Here is a 21,467-nt window from a genome sequence, read left to right as displayed (position 1 = left end):
AACAAACATCCTCTTTGGGCCTCCTCAGGTACTGCACGTCGGGAGTGCGTAGCTACACGTGCAGACACAACACTCACGGACATAAAATAAAATAAAAAATACATTTTAATTTTAAAAGAATCAGTTGGGAATATTTGGAAATCTGTTTTTTTTATCATCACAATAAAGGACAAAAACTTAAAAAAAAAAATCTAGCCCTTCAATCATTTTAAAATGTACAGTTCTGCGACCTTAAGCACACTCGTTTTGCTGGGTAGGAGTCACTACTATCCATCTCCATACACGTTCATCTTTTCTAGATGGAAACTGTAAATCCATTAAACAGTGGCTTCCTGACTGCCACCGTTTGGTCTCTCTTCCTGTGCATATGGCTAATTTATGTACCTCATACCAGTGGTCCCACACAGCACTTGTCCTGCTGTGACTGGTACTTACTTGTCACACAGGTGAGGGAATTCCCTTCCTTCCCGAGGCTGGATGCTACTCCTCTCTAGGCAGGTACAGCATCTCGCTTGTCCAGTTATCCACTGATGGACATGGGTTACTTCTGCCTTTGGAAATCACGGATGCTTCTGAGGCTATAAGCCACACTGGTGTAGGGGACCACGGACCAGCCTTGGCATTGACTTCTATGTGGTACATGCCCAGAAGTGGAATTCTAGGCTTCGTGTTTTTTTTTTTTTTTTGAGGAACCATTGTATTCTCCACAGTGGTTGCCCCATTATGCATTTGAACCAGCAGTGCATGAGGCTTGCATTTTCTCTACATCCTTCCCGACACTTGTTAAGTTCTGGATTTGTTTGTTTGGTAACCATCCTCCTAGTGTGTACCAAGCGACATCTCACTGTGTTTCTGGCTTGCATTCCCCTCATCATTGAAATGTCAAATGTATTTTTGTGTGGTTAGCGGCCTCTGGCTATCTTCTCTGGAGAAATAGGCACTGGAATCCTTAGGTCATCCTTTCATCATATGGTTGAGTCCAAAAAAAAAATTTCACTGTAACCAGGAAGTCCTGAGAACAGAATCCTGCCTTCCCTCCTGTCACGTGTGCAGTCTCTAGATAACAACTGTCTCTTCCTCCTCCTTCTTTCCCTGTTCTTGATCCCAGGGGGCACATGGGTCACCTCCAACATAGAAACAAGACAAGGTGGTGAACCGCTTTCCCCGTTTCCCAGCCCCAAGGAGAACCAAGTGGTCCAGGTGTCTATTCCAGATAGTGAAAGAAAAAAGAACGTATCTGGAGACCAGACATTCTGGGAGGTAAACCAAGAATAAAAACAACGACAAGCCCTTGAATTGTGACTTTGCAATTCAGGGGTGGGTGCCCGCCCACCCCTGAGGCCTCCCCTAGGACTCCTAAAGTCAGCTTGTGTGTGTGTGTGTGTGTATGAGTGTGTGGTGTGTGTGTGCGCACACGCGCGCGTGTTTGTGTTTTCTGCAGAATTGAATTGCAATTTTAAATTCTCACGTGGGAACCAGAGCAGGGCCAAGGCTTTGGAATGCCCTGATGTCTCACGGCTTAGAAGGAGAGCCCACCATGGTCTCTCATGGACTGGAAGGGGAGCCCACCATGGTGTTTCATGGACTGGAAAGAGAGCCCACCACGGTCTCTCATGGACTGGGAAGAGAGCCCACTACAGTCTCTCATGAACTGGAAGGAGTACCCATTATGTCTCTCATGGACTGAGAAGATAGCCCACCATAGTGTTTCATGGACTGGAAGGAGAGCCCACCAGGAGTAACAGCAAGAGACAAGAAGCCCATTATCTTCCTTAGCTAGAACCCAGGGCTGCAGCCCTTTCCTGAGGACACAGCTCACAGCCAGTGTGCAGCTGATGTATCTTCATCTCAGTCAGACCACAGCAAGGACTGCTTTGGGGGCACTGGTCTGCCTGCTCCATTCCTTTCTGTGTCCCAGTCCATGGCGCCTGCCAGCTCCACAAGCCAAACCTCTTCTCTCTAGGGAGCTCTGTCTACTGTCCCATCTGACCTCTAAACCAGGGCTGCCCGAGCAGACCTATTCAGACACATGGGGCTGGTGAGGAAATGCCCCTTCCTGTCACAAGAGAGGCAGAGACTGTATAGAGCAAAAAAAAAAAAGAAAAAAGAAAAAACAAACAAACAAACAAAACCCCAAAATGTGACTTCTTCAAACACGGTTTCCAGGAAAATCATTTTTCTCCTCTGGGGGAAAAGGAACTGTTAAGTCTTTGTGCCATTTCACTGTGGAAAAAGCCAGCTGCCTCACACCGCATGAAGAGATCCACACACTCCTTTTCGACAGCATGCTGCGTGGACTGGTGGATTGAGAGACTCTGGCGTGTCCCTGTGGCACATCGAGGCTTCAGCAAGAGCTATGCTCCTTTCACAGTTGGAATATTTTTCCAGTTTTGATGATTAAAGCTGGTTGGAACAGCATGAACCAAATAGATTATAGCATTCCACTCACAGAAGGCTCTTCACTTGAAGGACAGGCTGGCTATGACGCTGCACACGGCCTCCTGGTCTAATGAACCCAGCTTCTAAGCGTGGCCCTTGCACTCCCCAAACTCCACGGCCCTTGAATTTCGCTCAGCAAACCTGATTCGGACTCTCCGAGTAAGGTCATCATCCATTTCTTTCTATCACTCCAATAAGCGAATTCAATTTGGACAAAATAATCCATCTTTATCCCAAGAGTTCAAGGCAAGGCATTTTAACAAACTGGCTTCAACATGGAAGTGGGTGGGTACATTACAAGGCACCCGGGCTAGGATCCTCGGGGTCACATTAGAGAAGCCACTGAGCATGCATATGAAGGCAGAGCATGCAACCTCCTTGCAGTTACCAGAAATGCTAATCATGTGCTGGGTAGGAGACAGTAGGCAGCTGCCCCTGCTAAATTGAGCACTAGTGGACTAGGCAGAAGTCAGCCCACCTGTCATGCCAGAGATGGAAAACTAAGCTTTGATAATAAGGGATTCCAAGCCCCAAGTGTTCGAAAACCCTGCCCACGCTTTGACAAAGCAAACTACGTCTAGGTTTCCACACTGTTCTCTACCTCTATCTGTGATGATCAGGTGTCTGGAGGATTTTTTTAATTTTTAAATTTATTTATAAAATGTTTTCATTTTATGTGGATGGGCATTTTGTCTGCATGCATACCTGGGCACCTCATACATGTCTGGTGTCCTCAGAGGCCAGAAGAAGAGTTGCGTGCCCTGGGACTAGAGTTAAAGACAGTTGTGAGTCACTATGTGGATGCTGAGAATTGAGCCTCTGTTTTCTGGAAGAACAGCTAGTTCTCTTCATCAGTGAGCCATCTTTCTAGCCTCTTTGAGTTTTTGTTTGTTTGTTTTTTTGAAGCAGGGGGTTTCTCTGTGTAACAGCCCTGGCTGTCCTGGAACTCACTCGGTAGATCAGGGCTGGCCTCAAACTCAGAGATCCTCCTGCCTCTGCTTCCTGAGTGTTGGGATTAAAAGCACGTGCCACCACTGCCCAGTTTCTCTTTAATTTTTTTTAATTGTGTGTGTGTGTGTGTGTGTGTGTGTGTGTGTGTGTACGCGCGCACTGTGTGTTTGCATGCATTGTGTTCAATGTGTTCACTGCAGTGTGTTCACTGTGTGTGTGTGGGGGGGTGTCTGTGTCCTCCTCTACCTGATCTCTGCTTATCTCTGGAGAAAGAGTCTCTCACTGATCCAGGGATTGCCCTCTCCAGCTAGATTAGCAGCTGCCCCCTTCCCACCCCTTCTCCAGCATCGGGGCACATATGGTAACATGCAGCTTTTGACAAGAATACTGAGGATCCGAACTCTGGTCCTCGTTCTTGTGCGGCAAGCATTCTTACCCACTGAGCCATCTCCCCCGGATTTTGATTTTTGTTTTTATTTCCCATCTGTTAAGAACTGATACGCAGAGTTAGGGATGTGTGGCTCAGTGGTCTAGATCACATTTTACCTCCTGTGTACAAAGGCTCTAGGTTTGATCCCCTGATATTGGAAAAAACCAAACAGACTTGAATGTGGTCCTACTAGGCCCAGCCAGAACACTGTCCACAACTCTGTTGATGTGAGTTTCACTTTGCTCCCATTGCCCTCTGCCTGGTTCACTGAGAGGAGCCATTGACTGTGTTCTTGGCCACCAAAGCAATGTTAAATGCAATCCTAGTTTCTAATAGCTCACTCTCAATTTACCTTGGCACCAACTGTCTGGAGAGACACTGTTGCGGACACCTTTCCACTGGCTTAGAGAGACTGAGCCATGACAGCAGCTGAACAGACCCCAGGGGTCGGGGCAATACTGCATTCATGAGCCAAGTCTCCTCCCTGGAACATCTCTCAATTTCTAAGCAGACCAGGAATTCTACAGTGTAGCTGACCAGTAAACATCAAGATGTGCCAGGCCAGGCCGGAATCTAATGACAAAGACACTCCTTTGTCCCTTTAGGACCACAAACTCTATGTACACAGAAATAACTGCTTGTTTCCAATATTTGGTATATGCTGGAGCTGTTATAAGTGCTTTGCAAAAAAGAATTCATTAATCCTAAAATATTCAGTCCTCAGATATTCAAGTGAGCACCCCAGGGGCCTCTGACCTCAAGGAAAAGGTAGACCTAAGCCTCTGATGTAGCCTCACATGCAAACTTTTGCTCAACTCAGAAGATAATGGTAATAAGTTTATGTGTGAAGGTACTTGAAATTTACAACAGTAGGTCTCTGTTTCTTTGAGTTTATTTCACCCTTGAACAGAGAAAATTAACTGGACCTCAACTTCTTACAGCGTCAACTGTGGTAATTAGTGAGCAATATGATCAAACATGGGAGGATTTTTATTATACAATAGGCCATTTATAGTCCTTATAGAAGGCATATTGGCCGGAATTCTCCTTACCCTATAGGCAGGCAGTTGTGTGCAGATGACAGGCTTGGTATCTCATATCCATCTCTCATACTTGAGCTGATCTTGGGCAAACATCTGCCTCTCTCTCATCCATAAAATAGCACCAAACATACCAGCAAGGTTCCCTCGGTGGCTAGGTTAAATGTTGATTGTGATCCAGAAGCCAGGGTCTCTAGCTGGAAGGGTTAGTTGAACAGAGAAAGTGAAAGAGAACGGTGAAATTGTTTCATTTTTCTCAAACCCAAGCTTCACTCTTCCTGGACAATTGCTCATGTTACTAAACGACCAAAATAAAGCTAAGTCTCTAATGCAGATGAAGTCTGTGACTAGTATTTGGTTTTTCAGAAAACAGCTGCAGCATCTTCATGTGTGGAGTATTTTTGTGTGTGGAGCATCTTCATGTGTGGAGTATCTTCATGTGTGGAGCATCTTCATGTGTGGAGCATCTTCGTGTGTGGAGCATCTTCGTGTGTGGAGCATCTTCGTGTGTGGAGCATCTTCGTGTGTGGAGCAACTTCATGTGTGGAGCATCTTTGTGTGTGGAGCATTGTCCCTTCACCCTTCTTCTCAAACTTCTCAAAAAGGACCCTTGATCTACCTTTTATACACAGAGAAGGGAGGAAGGCAGAGGCGGTGTGCTGACTGGATAGCAATAAGAGAAAGGCCTGTCAGCCCAGAGATGGCCAGCTCCTGCAGTGGCCAACCTCGCCCTCCCCCGGAACATTGCCTATGTTATGGCTTCCTCGAAGGCTTGACCTCATGTCTGGAATGAATGCCCCTCTTCCAGTGAGCCTGGATGCACCTGGGTGGGAATCCTTAAAAGACGGAACAGAGACGGTTCTGTGGCGTGTGTGTGCTGGAGGCTCTGTTCACACCCTTTCCCAACTCACAGAGGATTATTACAAAGTGTCGGGCCAGGAGAGACGCGGATGCAAACACAATGCTATCCTTCTCCCATGGCCTCTGTCTCTGGGATTGGGAGTGTTTTTATTTTTCTTTAAAAACAATGCTGTGTATGAAACACCACAGATTTTAAAATCTGCACAGGGAAGACACTCGGCAAGTGAGCCCGTTATGAAAGACGACTCTGTGTCGGCTCTCCGAAGTCCCGGATAGATCCAGTTATCACTGGGATGATGCAGTTCCAGGAGAAAATTAGTCTTCAAAGTCTCAAGTCATAAATCCTCCAAGATTCCATTTAGATTACTTAGAATTCATCAACAAGCATATTTAATAGATTTAGGCCCAAATATAGCATCTAAAATTCCACACAATGACAAACGCTGAATTCGTAACTAGACAGTCCACGCGTGAAAAGACAATCCGAAATGTATGCTTTGATATTTATCACCCGATACCTTCTCTGGGTCAAAATGTGCACAGGCAAAACATTTTCATGGAGGAATTTAATGCCAGATACTGCACTAACCCTGATATTAAAACTGGGGTAAGTTAGCCTTTAGTAGGTCCAAGTAGGTCTAAGTATATATTTGATTCTTCCTACATCTCTTTTTTCTTCTTTGTTGCTATTTCATTTTACGCAGACTCACTATAGAAATGGGTCCCATCCAAGCCTATGAACGTTGGTCTCATTTGTCTTCTAGGAGTAAATGGAAGCAGGTAGACCGGTTTTAAAAAAAAAAAAAAAAAGCCCGAGAGTGAATGTTGGCCAGATTGGGTTAATAATCTTAAACTCACGTTCATTCTAATGTTATTACTTACATAAAATATTAATTAGCAAGAGTGGGGCATGGTGGCCCCACTTTAATCCCAGGAATCATGAAACAGAGGCAGGAGAATCTCTGTGAGTTCAAAGCCAGCCAGTGCTACGCTAGCCAAGGCTACACAGGGAGACCAGGTGTCAAAAGAAAACGTTAATTACCATGGAAAATGAAGACCCTCCTCACACACGAAAGGCAGCACGAACTGGAACAAATACATTAAAACTCTGCGTGTACTATCAGAAATGCACAAGGGGCTGGGGATGTGGTTTAGTTGGTGGAGGGCTTACCTAGTTTGCATGAAGCCCTGGGTTCCATCCTCAGCATTACACACACACACACACACACACACACACACACACACACACACTTGCAAGAGAATTAGTAGCTGAAGGTTCTGTGTTCGAACTCAGCAGTATGACGTGGCTGGGCCTTGGGTATAGGCCACTTGCTTACCTCTGAGCTTCCCCGTCATTTGTAGAGTGTGGATAATCCCTACTTCATGGGTTTGATGTGAGGATTAGAGATAATATATGTAAAGTACTAAAATATGGTGGGCAGCCCTAACCAGAAGCTATTATTATTTGATTATTGGGGCTTGAGAAAGGTTTGCTGATTGAATAATAGGTAGATTAGCTGACCTCTGAAATCCATGGCAATGCTAAAATTATGATACTAAAAATGGAATTAAAAGTTCATATATCAAATCCACTCAGGGTATTTTGAACTCTTGGAATTGTGATGCAAATAATCTTACGCTGTTCAGAACTCATATTATCATATGAGGTTCACAGACTGCAGCACACACACGCCCTGATGTATCATTAAAATATTTAGGATTCATGCCTGGAGGGCTCAGTATACATCCCACTTCAATCGGCTCCATGACTTGCAGTCACCTCTCTGAATGCTCCAGAGCTCTGCTACATGGAGAGTCTCTCTGTGGAACAGGTTTTAACAGGGTTCCCTCTTCATTTTGAAAAAGAGAATTTTTTTAAGTCAGTTAATTTTTGCGCGTGTGAATCTTTTTTTTTTTTTTTTTTTTTTTTTTTTTTTTTTTGGTTTCTTGAGACAAGGTTTCTCACTTTAAAGCATTACACCTTTCCTGGATCTCACTCTGTAGATCAGGCTGGCCTCGAACTCACAGAGATCTGCCTGGCTCTGCCTCCCGAGTGCTGGGATTAAAGGCGTGCACCACCACCGCCCGGCTGTGTGTGAATCTTTAAAAAAAAAAAAATCTAATTTTGCGTGTATGCATGTGCCATGGCGTGCTTCTGGGAGGGGTGATTGACTGGCACCAGAAGTCAGTATTCTCCTTCCACTACGTGGGCTTTGCAGCAAGTGCCCTTACCCAGTAAGCCATCTCCCTGGTGCAAGGGGGTCCCCTCTTCTAGCCCTAGACTGCTACTGTGCTTCCTTCACATTTTCAGGAACAGAGGTCTTGTGAGACGACAGGTCTTCCCAAGGTTGCCCAGAGACTGGACTTCAATTCCCACGTGAAGCCCCAACCGCCACCCACTCTGTATTGTCACCAGAATTCAGCCAACCGCCCCCCCCTTGCCGCCTGCCCCCTGGGCAAAGCACCAGGGACTGGAGAGACTTCTGAGGGAACATACACACCAGATAGGAAAAACAAATGTCAGTAATGCCTGCTGCGTTTGATATTTGACATTGTTTCGACTGACTGCATTCCTACCAAGTTCTTAAAACCCAAGACCTACATTTGTGAGTGCTAAAGTGGCAGAATGCAGTCAGTGGTCTTATCTCGGGGTGTATGCCGTCAGAGAATGAAAAGCCTCGTTTCCGAAGGTATCTACACGATCAAATTCACGGCAGCATTACTCACAGTAGCCAAGAGGTGGAAACGACCCGCACGCTCACCAACAGACAAACAAAACGTACATATGCTTGATGGAATACTAATCGGTCTTCAAAAGGAAGAAAATTCCGACATATGAGACTGCATGGATGAAAAACTTGATCTATGATGCTAAGTGCAATAAGCTAATTAGTAAATGGTAAACGTTTTATTTCACTTGCGTGCAGCATTCTGGATGGTCAAGTTTATAGAGACACAAAACAGAACAGTGGCTGCCCAGCAGAGGGAGAAGAGAATAAACATTGGCATCTAAGGGGCATAGGATTTCCATACCACAAGATGAATAAGTTTCCACAACCCATTGCTCGGTAACGTGAGTAGGAATACCACTGTCCTATTCCCATAAATATGGTGAAGATGGTAAATTCTGTTATTGTTTTAAGCCATAATTTTACTAAGTGGCCAAGTATGCGTTTGAGTGCACAAAGGCAAATATATGCCTGTATGTATTTGCATATATGTATCTCAGATTGCTCAATGATTTAAAGGTTTCAAAACGTCCTAACACGGATGCTAAAGAGAGGCACCTGGGGTGCCGGCAGTAGCGTTTAACGGGTGGGGAGGTGTCCTTTTCACCTAATCCAGATCCCTGTCAGGCCCAGGCTCCAGGGTTCTTGTTCGGGTGTCTGAACCATCTACGCAGCTACAGCATGGAGTCCCGGAACCATGTGTATTTCACGAAGTTATTCTGCCTCATGGGTGTGTGTGTGTGTGTGTGTACTCTCCTTTCCCACCCTAAAGGCGGAAATGCCCCCAGAACGATGACGATCACTCTCAGCAGCAACTCTGTTGCGACTTCCGGTGATCCACCAGCCTCTTTCTAAATTGAAGCTTCAGTTTTCCTGGTTTCAAATGGTTTCCTTGAAGACGGTAGAGTCTGCCTGTCTGACCCCAGGTTTGAGGAGAGCAAGGGTGTAGCTGTTGAAGGAAGAGCTTTGGAGTTTGATTTCAGGATGGCTGTGATCCCAGCATTTTTTTTTTTTTGCTCCTAGATTCTACTGTGGAATTTTGATATATACCTCTACTTATTAACCAAAATTAATATAACCATTTTCTATGGTTAAAAAAAAAAGCCATTGCATGTGAAATATCTTGCAGGGATCACACTACCTAATTGTTTAAGCATACTAGGAGAGGACCTTAGATTTTTTTTTTTGAGCAATAAAAAAAGATTCCTCTTCTGCATCAAGTAGAAATATTTTCCCAGTTTCTGAACATTTGTGTTGAGATGTGCCTTAGCATTAAGAAAGGTCAGGGGGAAGAGGAGCGCATATCTGTCTCATTCTCCAGCATTCTTTCACTGTAACTACACCAGTTTGGCTTCATTCACAGCCGGCAAAGGCTGGATTTCTTATTCCTGGTGTTTCTTACTCCTCCTACCCCCAAGTAGGCGCTTAGTTGACTGATTATAGAATCATAAGGTTGGCTATAATTCCATTTCTCCTTCTGACTTTGAACTTAAGTGTTCCAATTACTTTGCCCGATCCTAATAAGTCAGTAGCGTGCAAATGCTTGCCTTGATATTTCTGAAATATACAGGGCTGTGATTAGCATGGGATTGCATCATTAGAAAGCAAAGTTGAAAGCGGATGAGCAAAATCATCGCTTGCAGGGAAGTAAAACTGCCTGTTCCGAGGACTTACAATGTTACTGTGATCCTAGAGACACTTGGCGCTATAACTAAATATATATTATATTTGGTGGGGGGGGGGGATCCTCTGATGTTCTGGAACCTTCTGGCTTTATCCATTACTGGAAGAGAAAAGATCTTACAGAAGGACAAGCCCACTCTAATACACAGCTTTGATGGCTCTTCAAGTCCGATAGAGCTAAAGACACAAAAGAATCCTCATACCACAAAAGGAGGAGGGGGAATGGGAAAAGAGGGTAAGAGAGAGAAGTAAAGGGAAAGAAGGGTATGAAGGAAAAACTGACATCTAGTCATAAGGTTAGAAAGCTTTATAGTAAGCCTGTGAGGAAAAAGAATAACAATCTCTCTCTCTCTCTCTCTCTCTCTCTCTCTCTCTCTCTCTCTCACGCGCGCGCACACACACACACACACACACACACACACACACACACACACACACGTAACAAATGAGACACTAAAAAGCTACATCAGCACTGATGGTGTTATCTGAATTAACTTCTTTATCTCTCGGTGTTACTGGGAATCACGTAAACTTTTGGAAACTATGTAAGGGAGAGACGGGGACATGCTTTCGATTAGGAATGAGCTGCAGCCAAATCAAATGATAAATGGGAGAGGGGAAAGATGGTACTGCTGAAATTGATGCCAAAGATTTATAAGGTTGATTAAGTAAACAAAACCAGAGTGGATCACCATGGAAATGCATGAATATTGAAACAGGCAAGATTTGAATAGACTAATGATATGCCTCACTTAGACTGACAGTGTTGGTAACAAGTGTGACAGTCCATCTACACCAACATCTACACTTCTAACATGTTTATTCCTAGGAAACAGGGGCTGGATTTAATGATTCCTTTAGTAACAGCTTACAAGCAAAATACGTCTTCCAATCTCAAAAGAATACGGACTCCATTCTCATCTACTTAAAAAAAAAAAAAAGAAAAAAGAAAAAAACCAAAATATGGCTTTATGCATTTGCGTTCTGGATGTGAGGAGCCCCAGTAAGCAGAAGTCATTCTCTCGGGCCTCTCGGTAGTCTTTGTTCTAATAAACCCCTTACAAAACTGAATTCTGGTGTGGCTTGCCTCCCACACTGAGTATGTGGAGTGTGACCACCATTCATTAGAAACATAACTTAAGAGACCCAACATTAGGTCCCCACCCCCACCACATACAGAAAAAACCAATAACCCTTAATCTATTTGTTTCCATGGCTACCATAGGATGTTTTATTTCAGTAAAACTCTTAGGTATTTCGTTTGGATTGTTGCTTGCAAATGAAAGTTGGAGACCTATTCATTTTCACAACTATAGCAGAAATGGGAAGACTGGACCAAAGACAATGTTTTTCTTAATCATGTACTAATAAGATCCTTGTGCAGAAAAGTTATTACAATTGGCTAAATGCATCAGCCCATAAGCCAAGTTAAACATTATTAAATTCCTATAGGGTTTAAGGGCACACATGCTACTGGTTCCCTGATTTGTAGCAAGGTGATAAATCTAATGCACTCCAGAACAATATATGGTACCATAGACACTGCGAGCCACTGCTCCATGCATGTAGGAACCTGCAGAGTGAGTATGCATGCCTGAGAACCAACCCTTAAATTATTATGTTTACCAGATACGTCTTCTCCAAGTGTCAGGATGAACAATCTGTACAGTTGTTCAATGCGCGCCCCCCGCCAGTGAAAAATAATTAAAAAGTTAGCTCTCCATCTCCCCCCTTAATTTAAATTTAAAAAGTCAGGAATGAGGTGGGCTAATTAAACGTGCTGTCATTCAGCCCGAACGGAAAGAATTTCTCAAATCTGCCCTCCCCAGGCTGAGTTAGCAGTAAGACCCACACCGCAGGGGAGAAACTCTGTAGTGACTAGACAAATGGCTTTAAAGAGAATGAAATGAGGATAAATACAGCTGTAACCAGGACAGATCTGTCACTGCAACTGGAGTCCGAATCCTAGCGCTGCTCAGCTGAGGAGGGGCTGGAGCCTGCCGCGGCGGAGGAGCCTGATTGTCCCAGAGCTGAGGAGTGGAAGTTTCTCGGCAGCCGCAGCCCCGGCGTCCTCCACGTCTAGTCCCTCCGGCGAAGAGGTCTCGCCTAATGCTACATAAATATCTGCGTTCACGATTCGCCCCGGGCGCGCCGCGTCGCAAACACCATGGGGAGAGAGGATACGCTTCGCAGAGCCGCGCGTGTGGCAGCAGGGGCTGCTCCTCACCCATCATCATCCCTGGGGACCCACCGGAGATCTGTCAACTGACCGCCGCCGCCTTTCGGTTCCAGAGGCCAGCGATGAGAGAGAACGTGCTTCTCAGCAGGCGGACCCAGGCATCCAAGACTCACGCTTTGCAGTCGCCCGCTCCTCTGAGAACAGCCGCAGGCAGGCAGTGCGTCTCCGCCTTCCCCAGGCAAGGCACATCGAACCGGCCCGGGGAACAGCCTCGGACCGAAACTGGGCTCTGGGCTCCGCGATCTGGGTTGGAGTGAGCACGCCTCTCTCCCCTGGGGCCTGGGGCTGACACTGCCCAGCGCGGGCACCCGCGCACGACCGCAGATAACCCTACAAGCTTTCGGCCAGCTCCAGGCCACTGAGACCCGGACGTGAGCCCGCGGCCAGCCCGCACCGCCCGTGGCAGTCCGGGCGCGCGGCCACACTCCCACCTACGTGTCTCCGGGTCCACTATCCCACACATAAACAACCCCTCCCCACTCGCCACCACCTCCCCGCCCTTCGCATCCGCGAAGCTGTCCTCCCACCTCCAACCCCCCGCTGGAAACCACAAGGTGTCAAGGGAATGAACGGGAGGTCACCACACGGTCTGTGGTGGGTTCCATCCAGATGATTTTCAAGCTCTTCTACCTCGAAAGTTACTTGGGATCCAGTGTAGAAACCCGGTCCCCAAATGCTGGATCTGAGAACGCCAGGGGCAGAACCCATCACCTAGCTTCCCTTGGCACACGGGCGCTCACCTCCCCAACACGCAGGGCACGCGGCCGCCCTGGGGACCAGCTCTCCAGTGCTTCCTAGCCGCCCCCCCCCCCCCGGCACTGCTGGGGCCCTGGGCCGCACAGGGGGAGGTGGCCAGGAGAGGGACGCACACGGCCGGGCCCGGCCCAGCGCTACCCAGCTCCAGTGTCATATTCGCTTCCAGCACCTCCGACCACCGCGACAGTCCCCCCCAGGCATTCCCTGCATAACACACCCGGGGGCAGGAAGTTTTTTCCCCCTTTTTTTTTCCATCCCCAGAGCAGCGCAGGCGCAAGGGCTTCTGCAGGCTTGCGAGTCCAGACGCGGGAGGCTTCAGCTCCAGCCGCCACCACTGCCAGAGCCGAGCCCAGCGTTCCGGGCTCCGGGCCCCGCTCCCAAGTCCTGCCTGGCCCAGTAGCTACCAGGACCCTGGGATCCCCCCAACCCCCGCTCCGCATCCTAAGAGCCCCAACCTGACCCGGCTCTTACCTGCGGCCGCGCCGCTCCGGCCCCGGCCCGACGCGCAGAGAGCCCAGGGTCGCGGATGGGTGCAGGAGGGCTGATGGATAGGGGACGGCGCCGGCGGGTAGCGGTAGCTGGGGCCGCTCGCGTCCTGGCCGGGAGAAACGGATCCAGGTCCACCTCCTCGCGTTCCTGCTCTCCGCCTTCTCCCCCTTTCCCTCCTCCTCCCCCGCCGCCGCCGCCTCCCGGCAGCCCAGGGAGGATGCCCGGGAGAGGGAAGTCAGTCCTTCTGCCTGTCAGCCTGCGCGGCTATGCGCGGTGCGGCGCGGCTCTCATCGAGGCGGCGGCGGCGGCGGCGGCTCCGGCAGCATCGCCCCCGCCCTCTCCCCGCAGCCGCGGCGGCCGCGGGGCTGGGGCTGGCTCCGGGCTCGGGGCTCGGGCTCCGGGCGGGGGCTGAGCTCAGGCTCGGCGATGGCCGGGGCTGCGGACGTGCGCTGCGGAGCCGAGGCCGGGGCTGGAGCTGCGGCTAGATCGGCGGTGGCAGGGACAGCGGCGACGGCGGCGGCGGCGCGGGGGTTGGCGCGGCCGCGGCGCGGGGACCATGCTCCCTTCTGGCTCGCTCCTCTCCGGGTACCGTCTGCTTTAGCTGCGAGGGAGGCGGGCTTCGGCGCGCAGCCAGGGGCGGGCGGAGCCAATCACCGGCGCCCGAGTAGGCGGGGGCGGAGGGTGGGGGAGGCGGGGCGCCCCCGGCCCGGCTCAGCGCTCGGCTCCCGGGGCCCCAGGGATCCCCGGCAGCAACGCGCCGGGCCCCGGGCTCAGTGCCAGCGGGTGTGTCCATCGTCCGTCCGCCGCCCCCGCCCCCTGCGATGACTCCCGGCTCGCCCGGCTCCGTGGCCGCGCCCGGCAGACTCACGGCGCGTGGCCGGGCTGCTGGGCCATGGCCTCCGGGTTCCGAGAGCCCAGGGTTGAAGGATCCGGACTGAAGGCAGCTTCCCTCCTGCTCTCAACACCTGAGGAAACTGGTGGAAAGTTTGAGAAAGAGAAGTCCAATCGTCTTTCCGCTTCCGCCCTCCCTGTGACACTCCGGCCACGGGAAGGAGCAGGAAATGTCCACATCTCCGAAGGACCACCGCGAGCCACGCCAATCCTGTCTCCTTGCATCTGCCCTGGCTCCTGAACCTATGAGAACTTTGCTGTTTTCACAGACCTCCCTGGGTTGTTCAGACCACACAGGCCTGTCTGACTACTCTTGACACTCCAGATGCAGCAGCACCCAGCCAGCCAGCCCTCCCAAGGTCCACACTGACTGAGCCTTCCCCTCTCCCTCTGCAGGCTGTGTACGCAGACCCTAACTGCAACACTAAGAGGAAACTTTGGCTGGAGACCTGTGGCTACCCGGTGTGGGCTTTTTCATCTCGCCAGAACACTTCTTCTTTTCTGAGCCTGTCTTCCTTGGCTTGCTAACTCTGCAGGTCTGTTTCTTATTCCCAGCCACCCCTGGCCCCCCTCACCTGTTTTGAGATTCAGAGGAAAAGCCTGTGACTCCCCTCCACCCTCCAGGCCGGTCTGAAGGTTATGGTCAGTGGTTCATGTTCCCCTCTTCATTTCTCTCCATCCATAACACCCCTCTCCCCCCCCCCCCCCCCCCCGCTTCCGGGAAAATGCTCTGAGGCCTAAGGTCTGGTTAGAAATTGGGGGTGGGTGTCTGTAACAGGGGAGGGGCATTGCTGGTTCTTAGGCCTGTGGAGGTTTTGCCAGGGTCCACTCCCGTCTACCGGGGAAGACCGAGGGCTTGCTTGCCTGTGGTCCTTCCTCTCGACGGCCTCCTATGATGTCAGATCCACAGCTCTGCTGTCTCGGCTGTAAACTCAGTACAGGGGTTGTGTGTTCTTTAATATCTTGTAGGAAGCACAGCAGAGTGTCATGGCTGATAAATAATAAATAATAATCATCTACTGAGGGTAGCAGGAGAACTGTCAGTGAAGAAGAAGGAGGAGGACCCCAGGGAGGTGGCCCATTGGTGTTAGAGTAACTGTATTTTCTGGAATAAACATCAGAGGAAGTTTTGGTGTATAAAGGTTTGAAAGGCTGGGGGGGGGTGTGTGTATGGGGGGCGCGCAGAATGACTGCATCCCAGAGCCGTCTACCCCCGTGACAGGACATCCAGGACAGCTAGTGTGACAGTAAGGCAGTGACAGAGGATCTTCAAAGGGAGATAGGGTGGGAGCTGAGGGGGGAAACGGGTGTTGGAGGTCCTCAAACTACACCTGGACGTGAATGATCGGTCTGGTTTGAGTACTAAGTTGGTGCAATGGTGAATGAGGGGCTGGAAGAGTGTAGATAGGTAGGGAAGAGAGTCTGGGTCACTTGGGATTTAAAGCAGATGCACAGGCAATATCCCAGGCAACTCAATGCAGAGCAAAGGAGGACGAAGCCACGCATATGCCAGTTCTGTGGGAAAGCCAGCCTCGGAGATGATCTGTGCCTGCACACCAATCGTGAGCCATACAGGACTCCACCGGCTGCGTTCTGAGCACTTTCCTGTAGAGCAGCTGTGGGCGTTACTGAATGTGGCCAAGGTTTGTAGGGTCTGGAATAGGTTAAAATCTGGCATTTTTTGGACCTGTGTAGTTTCTGACGGATCGTTTTGAACGATCCTCAAGTGAATGAAGAAACAGTCCACTCCAGGAATCCTTCCTGGGCTCTCTTTCGGTGAGACTAGAAGAATTCTCCCAGTCGCCTTGCCGAGCATCATCATGAGCATTATTATAATGCTCAGCAATATCATAGAAGAGAGGCAGACCTGAGCGATGCCGAGGGTGGGGGGTCTGGAGTGATGCAAAATCTCCAGATTTGAAGCTGGATAACTGCTCACAAGGGGGTCAAAGTGTGTGTGTGTGTGGGGGGGGGGGTATGTGAGCTGTACGGATTAGAATCACAGAGGGTGTGTCCCCCACTCCCCTCACCCTTCCCTCTTTTCATCTGAGCCCAAATGCCAATCAGATCTTGAGAGAGCACATTTTCTTTTGTGGAATTAAGTCTAGCTATGAGCTATTTGCTGTGACGCTCACTGTTTGTACAAAGGTCTGCCCTTGTGCCGGTTTAGTTCTTTTTTTTTGCTGTTGACTTGACACAAGCTAGACATTTGGTAAGAAGGAACCTGGAGAGAGAAAATACTTCCACCTATGCGGCCAGTAGGAAAGTCTGTGGCTTGTCACATGTGGCAGGGTCAGAGACCCTAGAGAGTTCAGGAGAGGTTATTGGTCAATGTGCAGCCTCACTTACAGTGGAGACCCATACAGGATATGCGAGATGCCAGAACCACGGGTCAACCACCAAGGACAGTGGCACATGTGGAGTAGACTGGCTTAAAGCCTAGGAGAAAAGCTACGTTTGCTGTGGGTGGTAGAGCTGGAGAGGTGGGGTCTACCCAAGTCGTTTGGAGCCCAGAAGGTTTGTGAGTTTAAGATGTTGGACACTGTGTTATTTACAGTGTTGGAGTTTGACTTTGCTTAATTGTTACTGTGCTCTGGTCTTCGTTCTTGGAGTTAAAAAGTATTTAAAGCTGTTTGTTTGTTTGTTTGTTTATTTTATAGGAATCCAGACTTGAGAGGCTGTGGACTTCAAAAGATAACTTCGACTTTTAAAATATTGAAAAGTAAAAAAAATGATTATACTGAGTTTTACATTATGATATTAGCAGGAGATCTTAGGATAAATCAAAGAAAAGGTTATTGGTTTAATAGTGATGTGTTTGTGTTTCAGATTGACAAGAGATCAATTGTGCTTCTTTTTTTTTTTTTTTTTCCCCAACTTGACACAAGCCAGAGTCATTTGGGAAGAAGGATCCTTAACTGAGAAAATGCCTCCATGAGATGGGCCGGTAGGCAAATCTGTGGCACACGTTCTTGATTAATAATTAATGTGGCTGGGCCCAGCCCATTGTGGGTGATACTATCCTTGGGCAGGTGGTCCTGGGTTCTGTAAGAAAGCAGTCTGAACAAGCCACGGAGAGCAAACTAGTAAGCAGCATTCCTACATGGTCTTTTCAGTTTCTCCCTCTAGGTTCCTGCCTTGAGTTCTTGCTCTGACTCCCCTTCCTGACTGACTGTAAGATGAAATAAACCCTTTCCTCCCCGAGATGCTTTTGGCTGTGGTGTTTATCACATCAATAGACAGTAGACTAGGACTACTCATGAGCTCCATTTCATCTGGATCGTGGCAGTTCATTCCTCCATTCCCACTGCACCCAGGGCCTTGGGCCCATGTTGTGTGAGGGATCTCTAACTTGCTTTCATAGCTCTGTCTTGATCTCTTCCGGGTTGTTCCCTCCCTTGTTTTGTGTGCCCTGGGACAAGCTCCACATTTGGCATGGATCTCTCTGCATGGTACTTAGGAATTGTTGGTTGTTTCATGGGGACCTTTCTGGCCATAGCTGAGGATTTCTCCATTGTGGGGTGCATTCCTATAGCCAGCCCTTTTCCTGTGCTGAGTCACAAGTTGGCTTCTAGGATCAGGATTAAAAGGCGTTCATCAAGTGGGTGGGTTAGGAAAGAATGGGCTCATAATACACAGGGAAGTGCATTGGAACACTCCAGAACATTCATTTCCTCCTCAGAACGTGTGGCATTCTTTGTGCAGCCAAGCAGACAAGGGCTTTGTGCTGGAAAGTCCCTGTTCTTATCTGTAGGAAGCCACCATCAGGATGGCCAGGGAGTCACATATATCTTCTGTGCCAGGACGGACTTCTCCCTTTATTTGTGTCTATAGCAACAACCTCAGCAGCATAATCACTTACTTGGTGGCTACTGCATGCCGAGCACCAAACCAGTGTCTCTTACTAATGACACCTTGTCAGTCATCACAGCTACCTGTGGAATTGATATTATCGACTACCTAAGTCCAGGGAGGGTAAGATGAGCTCCTGCAGTCACCCAGCGAGCAGGTAACAGAGCTGGAATTTCAGTGTGCTTACTTCCAAAGCCACTGTTTCTGTTTTTTTCACTCCACTGAACACACCAATGCCACGTCTTTTGCGGGAAGCCCAGCATCTTCCCCTTGCGGTGGACACTGTGGATGATGATTTATGCCTTTACTCATAGTCAGTTCTGAACCCAGAACTAGAAACAGTTTTACACTACAGAGCACTCATGTAGACGAGGGGCAAGCGTCTCTTTGATTAGTGAATGCATGGGTTCCTTGGAAGAGTGGAAGCCTCGTCAGAACCCTCAGGTTTGACAGGACATCTGTCTCCAGCAATACAGCGGATATAAACAGAGCAGCTGCCAGGCTCTCTGCTGGCTGAGCTTGTGCTTCTATCACAAACCTGTTTTTCTAATATAGTGCTCCACTAAAACCACCCCTACTTGGCACCAAAAGCATGAATAAATCCAACCCAACCAACTGTTCTTCCAGTGGCTAAATCAGTCTATAAAAATCTGTGTAGCACCTACTGTGTGTCCTGCAATCCAACCCCACACCTTGACGGAGACAGGAGGTAAGTCCCAGTTGCTGAAGTGTCCCTGGGACCACCTTACTCTGTGATGGGTCACGTGCCAAACATTTAAGCTGGGAACTATTTAACTGCATACGATGGCTGATTGTCGTCATCTCACCCTGCTTATTCCCGGCAAAGGGATGAAGGCAACTAAGTAACATTTTTGAATTGTTCCTGACAAGGATTAAAATAACAACAGCATTAACAAGAACTATCACTTACTGTTCAGATATGGGGGAGGGTCTCCAGATGGGGAGGGAGGGGTCACAGACATCCCCAAGAGCAAGGCTGGTCAGGACGGTTTCTTGGAATGGGCAAGTTCTAGTAGATCTGGAGTAGTTGGAGTATTGGATTAAGGAACTCATTCTGAAGACAGTTTCTGAAGCATAACGCATTGCTAAAAGCTATTGGGGGAGGGGTGAAAATGAAAGTATAATTCCCCTGTTGCCTAAATCAGTGAAATATTATATTCTAAGGCTCAGAATGGCGTTGATGCTGTTTTTTTTTTTTTTTGGGGGGGGATTCTTAATGGCAAGAATTCAGCACCTTTTTTAGTACCACTTGTTTGCAGGTGGCAGGGACGCTAGTTAAACAGAGCCCCTAACAATTTTCCTGGGTGGCTCTGACTCCCAGACTGGCAGGAGACGTAGTCTGTGTGTTCCTGGGATCAGCTTCTCTCCCCATTGATGCCGTGACGCATCCACGCGGGGGAGGGCGTGGTGGTGGAGGGACGCTGCCCAGAACATAGTTATTGGTTAATGAATTATTTATAACGATCAAGCTTCAACTTTACTTTTCAATGTTTAAGAAGAGGCCAGTGTTTATGGGAGAGTATAAAAATAAAACCCAAATGATGGGTAGGATCTGGGAAGGGGAATTTAATTGCATTTTGGAGGATTCTTTGACTCACTGAAGCCTGTTCAGTACGGATAAAATTCAGGAGTCTTTTGAGAGAGGATTGAGCCCCGATGGCTCCTGACATTTCTGAGCTGTTTTTAAGAATAAAGAGGCAATGAGCTTGCCTGACCCCTGCTGTGTTCCGGAGTCCATTGATGTCACTGTTTGTCAACTCCCTCTGGGTTTTTGGCAGGGCTGAAGGTTGGGATCATGTCATGATGGTCATTCTGAAGCCCAGAATTAGACCAGAGGCGTAACAGTGGCCTCTTATATAGAACAGGGACCCAGATTGTTCCTGTTCTATTTATCCATTTATTTATTACTCTTTGACAATTTAATACATGCGTATAGTATAATTCGGTCATTTTTACCTTTCTTTCCCCTTTCTCACTCCCTTCCCTTCCCACTCCTTCTTTCCAAGTCTTCCTCCTTCCCCCCCCCATGTCGTTTGTTTGTTTGTTTGTTTTGATTTTAGTGACCCGCTGGGTTTAATTAGGGTTGTTTGCAGGAGCCTGGGTGGGAGGTTGTTTACTGGAGCATGGCTAACAAAGCAGCAGCGACCAACGGCGTTGAAGAAAATGACTCACCCACCCCCCAATAACCATTAATTGCCAATTCTGGGCGGTGTAGGGCCTCGTGAGCCTTCCCCCACCCATTCGGGGGCGTTGACGGGCCCCATCTTGTGTGGGTCTTGTGCGGGTGACCACAGCAGCTGGGAATTATCAATGCAATGGTTATGTCATGTCAGAAGACCGAGTTCACGCCACTCTTTCCCATCTCCCCGCTCTTGTTGTCTTTTTGCCCCCTTTATTCCATAAATAAAGCGGCGGTTCTCAACCTTCCTAATGGTGAGACTCTTTAATACAGTTCCTCATGCTGTGGGGGACCCCCCCCCCGTAACCATAAAATTATTTTCATTGCTACTGTTGTGAATTGTAACGTTAATATCTGATGTGCGACCCCTCTGGAAGGGTCATGACCCACAGGTTGAGAACCAGGGCTTTAGTGCCATGTTCCCTGGTCTTCACTAGGATTCAGGCTGTCTGATTGTATGCCACGGTCTCTATGTGCTTTGGAGGAATCAGAGGCAGAGGCATGGGGGATCCTAGTATGGACCTTGAGGCAGCAAATCTCATTTCTATCAGTCATTTAATGAACAGAGTCCCAGCCAAGGCTTTGTCTAAGGAGTTTCTGTTTGCACTCCCAAAGCAGAGATATCCTGTGGCATATATACTAGTCACAGGCAGTCAGTCCTTCCTCCAGGGAGTGCATCCTTTATTTTCTCCACAAATGGAAAGCCTGAGAATTAGATGCCAAACAGTTAGCGGAGTTTTTGAGATACATCTGAGTTTGCAGGGCCAAACATGTAATGGTCTCAGCTGCTTGGGGAGCCTTCGGAATATGTAAATTTTCACTTCCTCTTCCTCTTGTTCTCCATTTCTGAAGCTGCGCCATGCACTTCCGGTACACAGAAACCCGGGAGGAGGAATTCCTGAGCCCA

At 48.5% G+C, this 21,467-nt stretch overlaps 1 protein-coding gene across 3 annotated transcripts in view; it reads right to left on the bottom strand.

Moving 5' to 3' along the window:
- The window catches only part of Klhl29 (kelch like family member 29), a 310,831-nt gene extending 296,922 nt beyond the window's left edge, over positions 1 to 13,909 (bottom strand). For 2 of the 3 annotated variants that reach the window (XM_052745960.1, XM_052745962.1), the window contains exon 1: positions 13,600 to 13,909. The gene's annotated coding sequence lies outside the window, so the exon portion shown is untranslated. Of the gene's footprint in view, positions 1 to 4,872; positions 5,058 to 13,599 lie in introns of all 3 variants that reach the window. The other variant, XM_052745961.1, reaches the window with a different exon arrangement.
- Positions 13,910 to 21,467: the final 7,558 nt, after the last annotated feature.

This window comes from Peromyscus californicus, unplaced genomic scaffold, assembly GCF_007827085.1.
Source record: "Peromyscus californicus insignis strain IS unplaced genomic scaffold, ASM782708v3 Scaffold_1__1_contigs__length_55948999, whole genome shotgun sequence".
In the NCBI taxonomy this organism is placed as follows: domain Eukaryota; kingdom Metazoa; phylum Chordata; class Mammalia; order Rodentia; family Cricetidae; genus Peromyscus; species Peromyscus californicus.
Note: the sequence above shows the minus strand (reverse complement) of the source record. Positions and strands in the feature narration are given on the sequence as shown.